A 20092-nucleotide genomic window follows, 5' to 3' on the forward strand; every position below is an offset into this window, starting at 1 on the left:
ATATATATATATATATATATATATATATATATATATATATATATATATATATATATAGATATGTATGTATGTATATGCACATAGACACACATATACATATATTACTACGTATAGATATGTATAGGAAGATACATATTTATAGGGTACACAGCATATTGAACAGCCAATATTCTTACAGTTGCCACCTTTTAAAATGGACAGTGTATGTATGATTCTCTCATACAAAAGACAACTATTGCCTGAAACATATACCCACAGAGAAGTCAAAGGATATGACACCACACGCAGGTTTGCATACATAAGAAATGTTTATTTGTGTACTATTATCGCTGTATATGCCATGTCATACATCTGTTAGGTCTTTGAAATACATACTAACTGAGTAATGCAACTCTGAAGCAGATCATTTTATACAGTAATCTGAAAGCATTACATATGTCGCTGTCCAGGCCAAGGGCTTCAGGTAGTACAATAGTAAAGAAAGACTGGGCCAGAGGATATGGGTATAGGGTATCTCTTTACTGCATAACACATTGTAGACTGTTGTAGAGCGTGGTCTTTTGCTACCTACTACAGTGCTTTTGTTTTCCTTCTACCTTCAACATTCATTGTTCATCTCCTTAACTGTTTGACTCCTTCATCTGTGTTTAACTGATTCTTCTTTCTGTTAATGTGTTCTAACACCTCATCCTTTGCTAGTTCTTGTTCTCAGACACTACCATACTGATACTATCTACATGCTAGCTTAAAACCTGCTCGCTCTCACATAGAGCTGATAACTATTGTAAGTTCACTATTCTAACGAATTATTTTCCTTTCAGCTTGCCTACTGTAGGGTGTACTAGTCCTCTCCTGTTGAGGTTACCTGCCCAGCGGACTGCCCTCCATTGAACTGCCACCAGTAGAGCGAAATACTGGTTTCTCCACGGAACCCTGTACAGCATCTTGAATAAGATTTGCTACATGTATGTTCCTACTAGTGCTACTATCTAATCAGTATTTACTGTCTGTACCAATTCTGGAGACATTTAGTTGTGAGGATAGGGCTCTGCCTCGTGTCCGCCAGCAGCTTAACATAACCCTTACTTCCCTTTCATCTCCGCTACTTTGTTACCCTTGCCCGTTTTCATCAGCTTGATATCTTAGGTAGTAATTACATCCTAAGGCCACTAGATGGCAGCATAAGTCTGCTTTCCTTCCATTTTGGTATTCCTAAACTTACTATACAGTTTCGAGTACTTACCCCATGTAGTGCTACCCTGTCCCGTCCTGAGGCTTTCTCCCTAGCTCTGTTTTTCCTCACCTAGTAAAGACAGACCTAGAAGGGAATATATACCAACATCTCTCTGCTTATACCTTCCTGTAGTTGTATGTATAATATGTGTTTTTGACCCTCCTGCCCTCCCTTCATTTACCCCTTTTTGTGGTAATGCTCATGAATCCATTATTGTATTAGTTTAGTCTGTACACTCTAACTTCCCTCCAGGTCTCTCTGACCCACCTCACAATCAAGCTAACTATTTGTTTCTTGTGCAACTTACCTTTCCTTGCTCTACCCGCTCCATTTGCCCTGCAGGCTCACTCTGCTCCCCTATCCTACCCCCAATTCCCAACCACCCACGGTGGCCCTACACTTATACGTGTATAACCCATCCCACTACTATTTCCACCAATAACATCTCAGACTTAATTAGCTCCACCCTATTACCTCTCTATCTCCACACCCGAATCCAGTGCTACATCAACCTGTAAGATAACAAGATTAATTAGCTTTACCCTACTATTTCCCTATCCCCTGGCCATCCTATTCCTTTTTCCTTGACCACACCTTCACTTACTATGTATAACCCAAGCATTTCCAAATATAACATCCTTCTCTACTCCATCCTACTCCTAAATACTCTTCTCATCTCCTACTCCCTTACCTTATATGAAAATAGAAAGCTTACTCTATCCCATCTAACAGCAAAACAAACTAACACCCATTATGAATACACCCAACAATCTCACTGCAACATTACCTCATCTTCTTCATACCTTAAACCTCAATACCACAGAGCAACACATATCAAGTTTTTTCAACTTGTGAAGCCTTTGCCATTACTTTCCTTTGCAAACATACCTATAGTCACCAACAACTTTTATTCACTTATGGCGACATTCACCCCAATCCAGGCCCAAATACATATTACCCTACTATCCCCTCAATTAAACAGGCAACTTATTCTAGTCTTCTCTCCAGCCCCACTTCCCTTCGGATAGCCCACCTTAATATTCGTAGCCTGAATAATAAAACAACTCAACTCTGTGCCCTCCTTGACGTATACTCCTTTGATATCCTTTGCCTAACTGAAACCTGGCTAAAAGCAGACACCAAAGACATTGACATAATACCACCAGGATATAATATCATTAGACTTGACCGCAATATCAAAAAGGGTGGAGGGGTAGCAGTACTTTACAAAACTGAACTACTGGTTACCCTACTAGATACCAAACCTCCCTCACTATGCAATAGTGAAATCTTAATGACCAAATTACAATTAAATACAAATAAATCCATCTATATCATTTGCTGTTACTTCCCACCAGGAAATAATATTAACACCATTGAAAACCTTCTTAGCTGGCTCTCAACCTCCTTTCCCCAGGAAACTATACTACTAGGAGACTTTAATATTGACTGGAATTCTTGTATTTCCCAAATCCCCTCTTCACATATAAATCTCTATGGCTTTCATCAACTGATTACTATCCCTACAAGAATAGACCAAACCAGCTCTAAACAGAGCATCCTGGACTGGATACTAGTTAATTGCAACCCAATGACCTATACCACAGGAACACTACCGGATAATATTAGTGACCATTTAATCACTTTCATCAACAGACTAAAAAGCCATATAGCCAATAATATTCAACTCAGAACTACCAGGAACAAAACAAATTTCAAACAAGCCGACTTCCACCTAGAACTCAAAGCTTGTAATTGTTCTCCTCTAAAATATTTACCTCTTGATGAGGCTGTTTCATATTTCAACAACAAATTCCTCCAAATTCTCAACCTCCATGCCCCCAAAAGACTAATAAAAACCAAAGCTAAGACTGCTCCCTGGTTATCTAAAGAAACCAAACAAAAAATGCTACTTAGAAATAAGACTTGGAACAAATGGAGATCTACCAAAAACCCAGCTGACCACATAATCTTTAAACAACTTAGAAATGAAACAAAGAAACTAATATTCCAAGATAAAAAAAAATACTATTGGGAATTCCAACGCTCTCAATGTCAAAATCCTCAAAAATTCTGGGCAGGTATTAACAAACTTCTTCACCCTGGCCATTCCAAAACACCAACTCCCTCTAACCTCACTCAAACTACACCCAAACAAATTGCTGACACTTTCAACTCATTTTTCTTAGACACTGTCACTACCCTGGCATCAACTTTTTCTCCAAAATCCACTCAAGTACCTCACTTCCTTAATGATAAACCCCCCTCTTTCAAATTACAACCTGTCTCGACAGACCTCATCTATACCTTACTTACCAAACTTAAACCATGCACCCCCTCAGCTGACCTCATCCCAGCTGAGTACCTACAAATAGGAGCCAAAGCACTAGCCTTTCCTGTCCCCATTTTAATAAACCGAACTATAACTCAAGAAACTATTCTTACCCTCTGGAAGGTCTCTCACATCATTCCACTTCATAAGGGTGGTAACTCGAACGAGCTCTCTAACTTCCGTCCCATAGCTCTTCTTTCTCCACTAGCTAAAATCATGGAAAAATGTGTTCATAGGCAATTACTTGATCATCTCCTCCAAAACAATCTTCTAGCAGACTGCCAACATGGCTTTAGACCTCATCACAGTACCACCACTGCTCTATTATCATTCACTGACAATATTAATAAAAACCGGAACAACAACTTACTTTCCTCAGCTCTATTTTTAGACCTCTCAAAGGCCTTTGATATGGTTAACCATCCTCTCTTACTAAATATCCTGCAATCATTTAACTTAGACTCTTTGACTATCCAGTGGTTTTATTCCTACTTGAATAATAGACAACAAGCAGTACTTTGGGAAAATCACTTATCCTCTCTTCTTCCAATCAAAATAGGAGTACCACAAGGATCAATACTTGGACCTCTCCTTTTTCCCATCTTTATCAACAATCTACATCAGTCCATTCCATACTCCATCTGTATTCAATATGCCGATGACTCTACACTGATATGTTCAGCTTCCTCCCCAACTGAGCTTCAAGTTACTACACAAAAAGTCTTTACAGCAGCCGAAAACTGGTTTCACCAATATTGCCTCTTACTGAACCCCAAAAGACTAAATTATTACTTTTTACACCTACACAAAAATCATCTTCTTTTACATTTAACATAACATCTAATAATGGCACTGTAATATCCCCAGAACCCACTACCAAACTCCTTGGGGTCACAATTGACCACCATCTTAACTTTGATTCCCATATTAACAACCATCAAGTCAGTCAATAGAAAACTTGGATCACTCTATAGGCTTAAACCCTACCTCACAATCTTAGCCAGAAGCACTATAGCACAAACACACCTACTCCACTCTTCTGTATGCCTCACCTATCTTTTCAAACCTATCTAAAGCTAATTACAATAAACTAGCAACAGCATACAATAATATAGCCAGATTTGCAACAGGAACCCCCTTTCGCACCCATCATTGCTCTAATCTTAAACAACTAGGCTGGCTCGAACTTCATAATCAGATTCTGCTTAAGCAATTAACCATCACCCACAAAATCTTCTATCAGCCTTCAAATACTACTATACTTAGCTCTCTTATTACACCTTATAAAAACATCTCTTCCTTACGCTCTGCCACCAAGCTTCTAGCAGACTCCTTCAAATCCAACAACAAAGCTGGGAATAGTATATTTGCCAACTGTATTGCACCTGTCTGGAACAAACTTCCTAGGGAAATTACTGCAATGACCTCATTAAATACTTTCAAGAAGCATCTTATAATCTGGCTAAATTCCCAATGGCTCTGTCCTTGTACTAACCCTGATTAAACTTTTTTCTCCTTTTCCATCTTCCACACTGTGTAATCTTAACTAACTTTTCTTTAGCGCTGTTGTTTTTCCAATTTTACTAATAATGAGAGAGAAAAAAAAAATTATATATATATATATATATATATATATATTTTTTTTTTTTTACATATATATTTCTTTTTTCATAACAATGTAATTACTTGTACTTTTTATTCTTTTGTATAACAAGCATAATATCTGTTGTCCTTTTGTGGAGCTTTTCTCCCCGGGCCTCTACTGAAAATGGACATGTATCCAGCTAGACTAGCCCGGTCAACAAATGTAAAATAAAAAAATAAATAAATAATAATAAATAAATAACAATCAATCAACAGTAAGTAATGCAGATGTAGTTCAGCAGCCTCAAATTACACACTGTACTCAAGTGTGGGCGGGGGTTGATCTATATAGAGTGAGTGTGTGTATGTCTGTGTGTGTTTTTCTGTGAGTGTCCATGTATGCACATGTGTGAGTGTGGGGTTGTTCATACCTCTTGACTTCCCTTTGAAATCGTGCAGTACATGGACATGGACAGACACATGAGACACCAGGAATACTTGTCTGATATATAATCTGAGGACAGCTGATAGTATAATAAGGTCTGTAGCATGGAACATGCATTGAGAGGGAAACTAGACACCAGGGATACTGTCATAATTGCAATCAGCAGAAAGGTGAAAGAATACCCACGTATGCAGCACTACAGATGCATTGGGGAATTACTAGACAACACCAGAGTGTTTCCAAATATTACTGCAGTCCACATAAAACGTTAATAGAGCAACAGATCTTGCATCTACTGAATAATAGTTACATATTACACTCCAGTGTGTGACATTATTGAGTGACTGTAGTAGTCCCTAACATATGGAGGCCATGCTTAAGATGTCTGGACAAACCCAGGGTGAACACTGGATGACACCAGGGTGTCTTTGAAATACCGACTACAATCAAGTCAAAGAGGTAATGGAGTAACAGGTCATGTTTTGTGATCACTTTTCTAGGCAATTACAAGAATGATACATTAATGATTGGTATTTTTGACTGTAAGTATCCAAGACTGATGCAGGATGGGGAACTTAAGAGAATAAACTAGAGACAGTCTGTAAACTCAGGGACAGATAAGTATTATGGTGGAATGTCAGTGTGTGTGTGTGTGTGTGTGTGTGTGTGTGTGTGTGTGTGTGTGTGTGTGTGTGTGTGTGTGTGTGTGTGTGTGTAATGGCTATCTGAGACTGTGATGTACATATGTGGCATAACCATTTTAAAAAGTTGTTGACGACATTTTAGATGGTAGTACATTCATAAATATGCTGCTAAATGACCAATACAGGAGTGCCTTAGTGTGTGTGTGTGTGTGTGTGTGTGTGTGTGTGTGTGTGTGTGTGTGTGTGTGTGTGTGTGTGTGTGTGAGTGTATTGTGGTGTGGAACATGATACTGCCATGTGTCTTAATCATAGGACCACATGTGTAATTGCAAATCATGCTAGTATGTATGAAATATGTAATGAATGCTGTTGAGGTGCAGTGTGACTGAACATGATACTGCCATGTGTCTTAATTATAGTACCATGCATGTAATTGAAAGCATGCTAGTATGTATGCAATATGTAATGAATGCTGTTGAGGTGCAGTGTGACTGAACATGATACTGCCATGTGTCTTAATTATTGTACCACATATGTAACTGCAAAGCATGCTAGTATGTATGAGATATGTAATGAATGCTGTTGATGTGCAGTGTGACTGAACATGATACTACCATGTGTCTTCATTATAGTACCACATGTGTAATTGCAAAGCATACTAGTATGTATGATATATGTAATCAATGCTGTTGAGGTGCAGTGTGACTGAACATGATACTGCCATGTGTCTTAATTATAGTACCAAGTGTGTAATTGCAAAGCATGTTAGTATGTATGAGATATGTAATGCATGCTTTTGAGGTGCAGTGTGACTGAACATGATACTGCCATGTGTGTCTTAATTATAGTACCACATGTTTAATTACAAAGCATACTAGTACGTATGAGATATGTAATGAATGCTGTTGAGGTGCAGTGTGACAGAACATGATACTGCCAGGTGTCTTAATTATAGTACCACATGTGTAACTGAAAGCATGCTAGTATGTATGAGATATGTAATTAATGTTGTTGAGGTGCGGTGTGACTGAACATGATACTGCCATGTGTCTTAATTATAGTACCACGTGTAATTACAAAGCATGCTAGTATGTATGAGATATGTAATGAATGCTGTTGAGGTGCAGTGTGACTGAACATGATACTGCCATGTGTCTTAATTATAGCACCACATGTGTAATTGCAAAGCATGCTAGTATGTATGAGATATGAAATGAATGCTGTAGAGGTGCAGTGTGATTGAACATGATACTGCCATGTGTCTTAATTATAGTACCACATGTGCAAGTGAAAGCATGCTAGTATGTATGAGATATGTAATGAATGATGTTGAGGTGTAGTGTGACTGAACAGGATACTGCCATGTTTCTTAATTATAGTACCACATGTGTAATTGCAACGCATGCTAGTATGTATGAGATATGTAATACATGGTGTGGAGGTGAAGTGTGACAGAACATGATACTGCCATGTGTCTTAATTATAGTACACATGTGTAATTGAAAGCATGCTAGTATGTATGAGATATGTAATGAATGCTGTTGAGGTTCAGTGTGACTGAACATGTTACTGCCATGTGTCTTAATTATAGTACCACATTTTATTTATTTATTTTACATTTGTTAACCGGGGGTGTCTGTCTGAGCTGAAAAGGCCCTTTTTCAGCAGAGGCCTGGGAAGAAAAGCTCCACATAGAAAAATTACAGATACATTTAGACATGATCAGTATACACACAAATTACAAAAGACATGCTTTTACAGTGGTATGTAGCACATCAACAGTTACAGTGGAGAGAACAAACAAAAACATATTAATTTAAAAATAAAGGTACTTAATAGATTTCAGGTGTACAGCTGAAATTTGGAACATAGGTAGAATACATACATAGTACACAGGTACAGTACATACATTGTAGATTAGCCAGTGTTTGTGAGAATAGTTTTCAGTCTTAATCAAATAATCTAGGTTTAGTATGTGTACCTTATCTGCTTTCACTAGCCTGGGGAGCAATTGTGGCACTGCCAACTTTGCTTGAGATGTTGCCTTATGAGGTCTTTAAAGGAGGCTTTGGATGATGTGTTTTGAATGCTAGTGAGGAGAGAGTTCCATTTTTTTAGCCACTGAACTGCTATATAGTGCATCTCCAAAGCTATTGTAGCTGTTGGTGACTTCAAGTAGTAGTTTTGGCTGAGTGATGTTGTACTAGGTTTTTGAGGGCAGGACACTTATTGGGGAGGTTATAAATACGCAAGAAGGTAGTCGGTGTCCCTGCTGAACGATACTCTCACTAAAAAACTGAAATACGATGTAGGTGATACAGTGAGGCACCAAACACAAGGAGAGCAGGTAGCTAAGTATTGAATAAATCACTGATGTCCGGTCAAAAGACTCTTGAGGCTCACGGAAAATCCAAAAATATTCTTTATTAAAACACACAAAATAAGCGCTTTCGCGTGGTGAATCCACGCTTCATCAGATGTCAATTTAAAACAACTGTTACATATATATATATATCCGCTGAAGCGCGGGAAAAACTTTCTAAATTAATTGAAACAACAGGATCTGTGTTTTAAAATTAGCGCTAAACAATTGCGCTAATTGACTCAATATTTGTTCTGTAAAACAGTAAATAACTTCTCTATAGATAAAATAACTGTTGATCACTTATAGTTCTAAAGCATAGTTATACACCAACTAAAACTATATCAAATATCGAGTGGAAAACCCATTCGACATGATATGTAAATGACTCCTTTTGGTTTGATGTAAAGCCATATATAAGGTCATTTTGTGATGTTAGTCAAACTAAGGTGTCAAACATAAATAGAGCGCATTGAACGAATAATTGATATACTCTAGATCTTACACTTCATAGTAACAATATTAATTAATGTTGTCACTAGATATTTCATTGGTATTGCTTACTTCAGCATAAAAAATCTAATACAAAACATGATCAATTATAAGCAGCATTGAGATGTGTACATTTATGACAAAATATATAAATCTTGTTGAGACATGACACTGTTTACGTTAAGAACACAAACAAACTAAAACATTTGCTCGACTTGAAGGATCATTAGATATGTACTCGCCTATTTAATAATGTTATTATAGGTAACTAAACCCAACGGCATGTCTATGTTTACAAAAAAACAGACATAAAGAAAGTATCTATATAGCGAATGCTAGCTATATGTTACGTTGCCTGATGGCAGTGTTAAATAAAAACAATATGAATAATCAACTAATGAATTGTAGTTAAATTACTTCAATATAAAATTCATTACGTAAAAAAACCCATAAATCGTCATCATTTATAAACGTCAATGTGTTCATGTGTATATAAAAGGCATGTATATGTGTATATAAGGCTTATTTCAAAAATAGAGATACATATAGAACAATGTATGTGCATAAACCATTATATGATATTATATCTCAAGCACTGACCAATCAAACACGTGCTTGACTGATCAAAACTTGAAAGATGTAACAAAATCAATCTGCATGAATTCAAAGATAAATGCATGATGAAAATGGAAAATAAAATGTGAAATAAAAAATGTAGGAATGATATAAAAGATGGAATGAAAGTATGTCAATAAGTGCGTAGTGTGAATATATATCAAATGGAATATACATATGTGTGAACAAATGTAAGATTATTGTGATAATAATACTGGCTTGATGGAAAGAGAATGGTTTATACCTGGTGCTATGTGTGCTCCTAATTTTAAAATCCAATTCAATTCCGTGAGAGCCAGGTCATTCTCTGTATCACCGTCCCTACCATTATGAATCACTATCTGCAAAACTCTAAAACAGAAAGAGTGACATGGAAATTCTATAGTATGTTTCGCTAAGGCATTAGTTTCTACAGCCTTGCGTATATCATACAAATGGTTGTATATGCGTTCTTGGAGCTTCCTTTTGGTTAACCCTACATAAAATGCCTGGCATTTATTACAGGTGGCAAGATATATCACATTGCGAGTATTACAATTGGCATAGAAGTGTGGTTTGAAAGTATAGTTCATATAGGGATGAGTAAATGATTGTTCTTTAGTTATATATATACATCTATTACAACCGTGACAAGGAAACGTACCTTGTTGTTTAGGATAAATATTGCTGATTGTGTTTACTTCCTTATTCAGTGTAAGGCAATGATCACCACATAGAATTCTTTTGAGATTTTTACTATTTTTATAAAGAAATGTGGGATTCCTGCCAACAATGTCTCTAGTTTTGGTATCAGTGATTAATATGTGCCAATTGTGATAAATAACTTGTTGTATATTCCTTATATCACTAGTATACGTGGTGATGTATCTAACAGAATTTCTAGCCGAATATTCACTTCTGTAGTTGTTGTAATAAGATTTTATATGCCCTACTTCCAAGTCAATTGGCTCTGTGGGTACCCTCCCCCCCAATGTCTCCTGTTTGATTTTATGAACCATCAGCGGGTCATATCCCCTGTTGATAAATAATCTTTCTAAAGAAAAAGCTTCCTTGGTTAAATCTTCAACTCTGCTGCATAATTTAAGTATCCGCACAAATTGGCTTTTCACTATGCCTTGAAAAACATGCCTTGGGTTCATGCTATCAAATGTTAATATCGAATTTTTCCAGGTCGATTTCCTATACAATGTAGAAATGATGTTACCTGCTGGGGTAAAACTGAGTGTTACATCAAGAAAATTAATGTGTGTAAGGGAAGTCTCCTTGGTAAACCTTAAAAATGTGGTGGTCATTTCCAGATAATTCAAGAAAGACTCAAAAAGTTCCAGGGTACCTTCCCAAACAATTAAAATGTCATCTACAAACCGCCTGTAGAATTTTACATGTTTAAATTTCTCATTATTGAATAAGAATAGTTTCTCCCACCACAAAACTACCAAATTGGCGTAGGTATTAGCGCAGGGGGTGCCCATGGCCACCCCCCACTTCTGTAGATAATACTTATCGCCAAACATAAATGCGTTATTGGATAGCACAAGGTCCAAGAGTTGACATAGCAAAATAATCCTGTCATTGGTAAAGGTGGTTTCTCTGGCCAAAAATTGTCTTATGTATTCCATACCTGTTTCATTCGGTATTGATGTGAATAAATTTCTCACATCTAGCGTAATAAATATGTTCTGTTGCTTATGATCTAACTGAACTATTTTTATATTATCAAGGAGATCATATGTATCTTTTAGAATGGTAGGAAATTGGTTTACCACTGGTCTTAGAGTATCTTCTATGAACTTGGAGATATGTGCTGTTATCCAGTTCTCCCCAGATACAATGGGCCTAAAGGGAACTGGAAATGTCCCTTTATGAACCTTAGGAATCCCTTTAATAAGGGGTGTGGTGGGGTGTTCTATATTCAAAAAGTCAAAGATCTCTTGACTTATTTGGCGGCACATAAGAAGATCATATGTGGCATCTTTAACTGTTTGCACAATGTGTAACACTTCTCTGTGGGTAATAGGAATGTAGGTGTCAACTTCCGATAGCATGTGAAGCATGCTGGTAGTATATTCGTGCCTATCTAGAATCACTACTCCTCCTCCTTTATCAGCCGGCTTGACAACAATGTGTGGATTCTGTTTTAATTTACTCAGACTGCATGCTTCAGTTGGAGTAAGGTTATAATACCTCCCTTTCTTATTCACTTTGCTAAACATTGAATAATATTGATGTTCACAGCTTCTTAAGAAACATTCAATGTGTGCAGGCATAATAAGCATATAAATACTTTTAGTCCTGTATCTATCAATAACCTGTTCATCACTGATATCAGTATTGAATAACAGCTTTAAACATAACTTTCTACAAAATAGCCGTAAATCAATTAATGTATCAGTTAGTGTAGCAGGAGTCGCTGGAATAAAGTTAAGGCCCTTGTTTAGAACGCTGGTGCTAGATTCATCCAGTACAACAGAAGAAAGATTAAAAAGTAAGCTGGAAGTCAGTTCTTCCTCCTTCTGTTCTGCGTGAACTGTTCCGGTGAATATTTCCTCTTGCGGGAGTCCCTGCTGTGGGACCGCCCTCTGGTTTGGTGTGTCACCTGCCGTTTTAAATATGGTAAAAAACCAACCGAGGGGGGTAAAGCATTGGAAGTACTTTTAGGAATAGCTCCAGCAGTCTGAGATATAGATTGATTAAAAAAGGCTTCCTGATTCGGAGGGGGCATGTCTGCAAACGTTGTACCGACATGAGCAGTCACTGGTGAAACCGATGTAGATGCTTCTGTGTGAAACATAGAAGCCGGTAACTGAGGTAAAGAATGAACAACAGAGCTGGTTGCTATCATTTGCTTAGAAGGCATGATGGCAGTTTCCGTTCGTGACTGTGAAACAGTAGCCTGAGATGCAGAATGTCTCGGCCAAATAAATACTTGGCCTTTCTGAAAATCATTAAAGTCACGTAACAACTTTTTGTGTTTGGTTGCTCTCAACCTGTCACTAAACATGTTCACTTGTGAGAGCATTTGATTAATTTTATCTGCACAATGTGCTGAGGTGAAACGTTCTAGTAGCTGTTTATATAGTGAATCAGTCTTAGTTCTCAATTCTGTCTCTAGTGGCAAAAAATAGCTGAGCATTAACTTGGCATAGCTGAACCCCAGCTCGATGTTCAAATCTTGCCACTGCTTAAAGAGCTCAGGGTGTGAGTCCCCATAGGTGGGCATACAAAATACCCTCATCCCCCTGGGGACTATTTTAAAATGTAAACACGCTTCTAAATGAAGCCTTTGCCAAGCGTATCTTTGAAGCTGGTATAAGTTATCTTCTAAAGACTTAAGTATGGGATAAAAGTCTGTGAGATTCTCACCATTATCATTCGTTTGAGTTCGTCCCGTCTCACTCGTGAGGTCCAGAGACAATAAAGGGTTACGGTTCAAGTGGATGAGTCCATCCCATAACGAAGGTGTTTCCCTCGGCTCCGGTTCAGAGTGGGCGGCAGACTCCATTGTGTGCTGGGACTACCAACCAAATAAGCCACAAGAACGCAAGAAGGTAGTCGGTGTCCCTGCTGAACGATACTCTCACCAAAAAACTGGAACACGATGTAGGTAATGCAGTGAGGCACCAAACACAAGGAGAGCAGGTAGCTAAGTATTGAATAAATCACTGATGTCCGGTCAAAAGACTCTTGAGGCTCACGGAAAATCCAAAAAGATTCTTTATTAAAACACACAAAATAAGCGCTTTCGCGTGGTGAATCCACGCTTCATCAGATGTCAATTTAAAACAACTGTTACATATATATATATCCGCTGAAGCGCGGGAAAAACTTTCTAAATTAATTGAAACAACAGGATCTGTGTTTTAAAATTAGCGCTAAACAATTGCGCTAATTGACTCAATATTTGTTCTGTAAAACAGTAAATAACTTCTCTATAGATAAAATAACTGTTGATCACTTATAGTTCTAAAGCATAGTTATACACCAACTAAAACTATATCAAATATCGAGTGGAAAACCCATTCGACATGATATGTAAATGACTCCTTTTGGTTTGATGTAAAGCCATATATAAGGTCATTTTGTGATGTTAGTCAAACTAAGGTGTCAAACATAAATAGAGCGCATTGAACGAATAATTGATATACTCTAGATCTTACACTTCATAGTAACAATATTAATTAATGTTGTCACTAGATATTTCATTGGTGTTGCTTACTTCAGCATAAAAAATCTAATACAAAACATGATCAATTATAAGCAGCATTGAGATGTGTACATTTATGACAAAATATATAAATCTTGTTGAGACATGACACTGTTTACGTTAAGAACACAAACAAACTAAAACATTTGCTCGACTTGAAGGATCATTAGATATGTACTCGCCTATTTAATAATGTTATTATAGGTAACTAAACCCAACGGCATGTCTATGTTTACAAAAAAACAGACATAAAGAAAGTATCTATATAGCGAATGCTAATTATATGTTACGTTGCCTGATGGCAGTGTTAAATAAAAACAATATGACTAATCAACTAATGAATTGTAGTTAAATTACTTCGTGGCACTGCCAACTTTGCTTGAGATGTTGCCTTATGAGGTCTTTAAAGGAGGCTTTGGATGATGTGTTTTGAATGCTAGTGAGGAGAGAGTTCCATTTTTTAGCCACTGAACTGCTATATAGTGCATCTCCAAAGCTATTGTAGCTGTTGGTGACTTCAAGTAGTAGTTTTGGCTGAGTGATGTTGTACTAGGTTTTTGAGGGCAGGACACTTATTGGGGAGGTTATAAATAAAATGACAGAGGCAGAGCTGATTGTAGGTTAGGAGGTTGGGCAGTTCGAGCCAGTGGAGCTGTCTCAAAGCAGTACAGTGATGAGTTCTATATTAGCAATTTGCAGAAAAGCGGGCAATTCTGTTATAGCAGGCTTCATTTTGCTTAGTTCAGCTTTGTTAAGATTAGTCAGAATGGGAGATGCATAGAGTAGGGTGGATAGAAGTTGGGAGCGAGCAATGGCTGATCTTGTGTTGTTGGTAAGAAATGGTTTGATACGGTAGAGTGATCCCAGTTTGGCATGTACTTTTTTAATAGTTAAGTTGAGATGACTATCAAATTTTAGGTGGGAGTCTATGGTTATTCACAATAGCTTAGCCTGTGCCACTGGAGCGATTGGAGTAGCATTTGTGGATTAGATAGTGAATTGACTGTTATCAGTGTTTTGCTAGAACTGGTTATAATCATAAGCTGAGTTTTCTTTGGATTGAGGATAAGTTGGGCTTTGGTTAGGTAGTTTTCAATGTCAGAGAATGCTAGTTGAGTTGTTTGCAGGAGGGTGTGAATGTTTTACGCAGCACAGATTAAGGTAGTGTCATCTGCATACTGAATGATAGATGCATGATGTGTTGAGGTATGGAGGTCATTTGTGAAGATTGTGAATAGTAGTGGTCCTAAGATAGAACCCTGTGGGAATCCTATAGTTATGGGTAGCTGAGGAGAGAGTGAAGTTTCCCATTTCACAGCTTGGTACCTGTCAGTTAAGTAGCTTTGGAACCAGGTAAGAGTGGAATTTGATAGGTGATACTGGTTTAGTTTGTTTAGCAGGATTTGGTGTGAGACTGTGTCAAATGTTTTGGACATATCCAAAAAAAGAGTTGACACCTGCAGCCCTTCATTTTTGAGCCGGTTTACTATGTCTGTGAAGCAGAGGAGGGCTGTAATGGTACTATGGGCAGGTCTGAAACCATGCTGAGTAGGTGACAGAATGTTGCTGTCTAGGAGATATTTTAGCATCTGGATATGCATGCATTTTTCTAGGATTTTGGCCAGGGGGAGAGTAAAGCAATGGGTCTGTAGTTATTAAGCTCAGTGGAGGTCCCACCTTTATGTATGGGTGTAACATATGATATTTTCCAGAGTTTGGGCACATAGTTTTCAACAATTGATCTGTTTATGAGAGTGGAGATTGCGATAGCAACAGCATCTGCTGTGAGTTTCAAGAAATAGCTGGGGAGTAGGTCAGCTGCTGTTGATGAGGTTTTTAGTTTGGAGAGCATGCTTTTGACTGAAGTGGTGGAAACTGTTTTGAAGGTAAAGCTTGTATTAGTGTTATTTGTGTTGGGGGATAGTGAGGAAAGAACTGTCCTGTGATACTAAAGATAGAATTGAGTTCACAAAGTGGGAGATGAATTGTGTTTCGATGGGAACTTTAGTGTCAGGGGTGGTTGGTTTGGGGGTAGCCTTTTGGGTGAGTTTTAGTAGCTGGTTTACATTTGTAATTGAAAGCATGCTAGTATGTATGAGATATGTAATGAATGCTGCTGAGGTGCAGTGTGACTGAACATGATACTGCCATGTGTCTTAATTATAGTACCACATGTGCAATTGCAAAGCATGCTAGTATGTATAAGATATGTAATGAATGCTGTTGAGGTGCAGTGTGACTGTTGCCATTAAGGTGATCACTGCAGCTGCTGTTGCACATTCTGTTATTGCAGTTGCTATGGAATCTGAACAAATGTTACACATAAAGCAATATGTATCAAAAAGAAGGTTAAAACACATAACAAGCTGTATACAGTATATTGTGAGTGTTTAATTCTTGTAGCATCAGACAGTAAAGTGGCCACAAACATGCACAATGTAATGTGGTTTACACAGCATTACCATCACCACTGTTTGGGAGACATACAAACACATATATTGACAGACCTGGTATGGCTAAAATAATGTAGATGAGTTTTCTCATATTTACAACTGGCAGCTAATGCATATGGTCAAAGCTGTGAGCTGTAGTTCCTGTGGTACAGGGTTTGTTTACCTCAGCCCTCATTTGCCTATTGTGTAACCTCAAGCATGTCACTGAACCAGACAACACTTGAGGGTAACAGGGAATTTGGGCTAAGCTCCACAATGGTCACCTGAACTGCAAATCTATTAGCTACCTAAGAATAGCATGTCCTTGGGTGCTTCTGTCACATGAGACAACATCAGCATCGTGTTGTGTGAGACTCCTGGTGATGGCACCTAGCATTGAATGTAATGTGGTGGTACTCTTGATGATCACAGCTGTTTGGCTTCTTGTGGCATCAGTCTGAGAGTAAAACTGATCACCAACAACTACTGTACAGATGACCAAGCACCACTCTGAGCATGCATGATGACATAAGATTCTATCCATAGGCGGCATAGAGATTAGGTGGCTCAGGACATGGGTGGCCCATGCAGTACTGTGACACTGCTCTAATAAAGCAGACACAAGCTACACCACAGAGAGTGCAATAGGCAACACACTGTCTCACTGTTGAGCAAGGGCTGGCATGACCTCAGCATTTCTAGCTTCATGATTGTCCTGCAACACCCAGATTTGATGTGCAGCACGATCACTTGTCTGAGTAACTGCACACAGCTCTGTGCTGTGATAGTGCTGTGATTGGTCATGTGCTTTTAACAGTAGGCATAAACCTTCAGATATAGGCAGACATCTCTGCCACATGGGCACATGCCTTTCTATGTACATCATTCTGATTTCTGATGTGGATCTACGCCACCACCACTGTTTGAGGTTTGTGAGGATAGATTATCAAGGTCTTTATGTTCACCATCACCTGATGATCCACTGTTAGTGTAACAGTAAGGTTCACTGCCATGTGGGCTGTCCACTAGTGAGGCTAGATGATAGCACCTCAAGTGTCGACTCCTGTGACTCACTGTCTGTGCCTTCATCCACTACCATATCACACCTAGACTCAGGGTCAGTGGAAGACCCATGGAAGCATGTAGGATGTGAATGTGGATGAGCTGCAATGTTGGAAACAGAAATGCAGTCACACATTGTATGCGTCAGTATATTATAACCCATGTATCAGTACAGTACACGGCTGTCACTTACAATCCAGAAAAGTACAACCGGAGGAAAGTGTACACAAATTGGGGTTTTGTGGCTAATCTCACAGTATGTGAAGGACCTGTAATGAAATATATACAAATTGGAAAACAACACTGGAAATCCATACATACTGAACTATCATGGAGTAAGAATTCCCTGGGCTGTCATCCTCTCGTAATGCAGCATTACTCCTTGACTAATCTATGATTGTAGTATAGATCGCACATTAGTATGTTTACAAGGAAAACTGTCAGTGCTTGAATGTGTCAGCCAAATTCTTTATACCAATATCATACCTCTGCACTCAGGGATGCCAACCTTACTTGGGGTCCTTCAAATTTTGGATTGTCCATGTAGTGAGGCTAGAAGCATCTCTTTATCAGTAGGGGCTGTCAATGATGATCCACCCTAATTGCATCATACTATCATCAGTATTGGTGTACATCTGTTGCAACATATGCATTCATATCTATACAATGATAACAGGCCTTAGCTGACTTACTGTGGCCTCCAACAGCATTCGTCTTCAAAAGGAACCACCATGCCTCTTACTTTAATTTCTCCAAATGCTTATTTTTTTACATACCTTGGTGGGAATGGACTTCATTCCTAAATCAGGACATAATTAAGGTTCACAAAGTCAGTATTGTTTCAGTCTTTGATGTTAGCCAAGAATGCGTTTTGCAGCACCTGTAATGTGCCCAGACCTGTCTCCTTCTGTAGTTCATAAGGGCTTACATGAACTGGTAGCATATTTAAGTGCAGTTGTAAATTCTTTTTTAATAGCAACTTTACTCCTACTACTACTGGAACAATCTGGGTATAATTCTTCCATAATTCTCTCACTTCTGCTTGCAAATCCTGGTATTTTGTGACTTTCATTCTTGCCGTACATAAGACACTGTAATCACTGGGTGTAGCAATTTCTGTCATCAGTGCTACATTTGACTCTCTTTCATACACTACTACATCTGGTTTTCTTGCATGTGCTTTGTGAACTGTTGGTAACAGGTGATCCCATGTGAAATAAACATCACAACTGTTGATAATGTACTGTGTTTTGTGATTCCAGTGTGTTTGTCAGACACTTCTATATTATAGTGTTTGCACAATCCCCAATGTATCACCAAGTCTCCCATTACAGTCCAACTATGTTCATGTCGTACTTCAATAACCATTTAATTTTCTCAGGCAGTGAAATTATCAAATCATGAATATGGATCATTCATCTGCAAAACACACCTGTATGTGACTGAAAAGGATGGAATCCATGTTGATTCTAATGGCACTGGATATAAACATTGATCACATAAAGCTGGCGGCAATATTGGCATTGATGTTATGTACAAGCATTAAACATACTGTGATGTCACACCTTCAGAAGTGAGTTTATGCACTTGAAAAACCTTAATTAAACTATGCCTATCCAAAGTGACTGTAAAGGATGAAACAAAGATTAGTCTTTTGCATATAGACAAAGTGCTGTCCATTAGACGTATATTATGTTAACCTACCTTTAATTGTAAATGATCAGTGCAGCAATGGGGAATTTGTGGATTCTACAAAACATGCATTGAGTGCTGAAATAACACACTATTATTTAACACACATACAAATTATTATGTACCTTATGTCCGCAGCAGTAACACATACACGTGACATCCACATGCCATAGTGCAGTAAAGCAAGCATCAGTTTGTGGACATGTTACAGATATCTGTAGATGTGTGAGACAACTGGTAATTACAGTAATGCATTGACAAGACAGATGTACTGATGTATTACATATACATCTGCATTGCATTCTAAACAAGGATACAAATATAGAGAAAGATCTTGACACTGTTAGAATCACAGAATGCTGTGATAACAATGGGGGCTCAAACTCAAAATTTCCAGCATACTGGACTGGTGACACTGCCACTTGACCAACCAGTAGCCCTGGCTAAGTGCTGAGTTTCCCTTTAGAGTTTAATCCTTTCAGCTAGACCCCCCCCCCAAGCATAGTGATCAAGGTCAAATTACAAACACACACACACACACACACACACACACACACACACACACACACACACACACACACACACACACACACACACACACACACACACACACACACATACAGAGAAAGCCTTGTACATAGGGACTGTTAGAATCATAGAAGTGAAAGGATATATTAGCTCCTATTTGGGATTCAAACCTAATATGCAGGCATCATTACCTAAGTGAAAGGAAAAACCCTACCTTTAATTGCAAAACAGTGCAGCAATGGGGAATTTGTGGATTCTACAAAACATGCATTGAGTGCTGAAATAACACACGTGTCCACATTATATGCAATGTTGCACACAGTTTCCAGACACCAGCACACAGATAACATACCGTAGCAATTTGTGGATGTCTGCAGACAAAGTAAATATCAGGACAACTAAAATTGCTCATGTTTCCATAAAACATAGGATCATAGGATCACAGGAGATTACTAGGCTATTGACC

This window comes from Protopterus annectens, chromosome 4.part0, assembly GCF_019279795.1.
Source record: "Protopterus annectens isolate FY-2018-M chromosome 4.part0, PAN1.0, whole genome shotgun sequence".
NCBI classification, from domain to species: Eukaryota; Metazoa; Chordata; order Ceratodontiformes; family Protopteridae; genus Protopterus; species Protopterus annectens.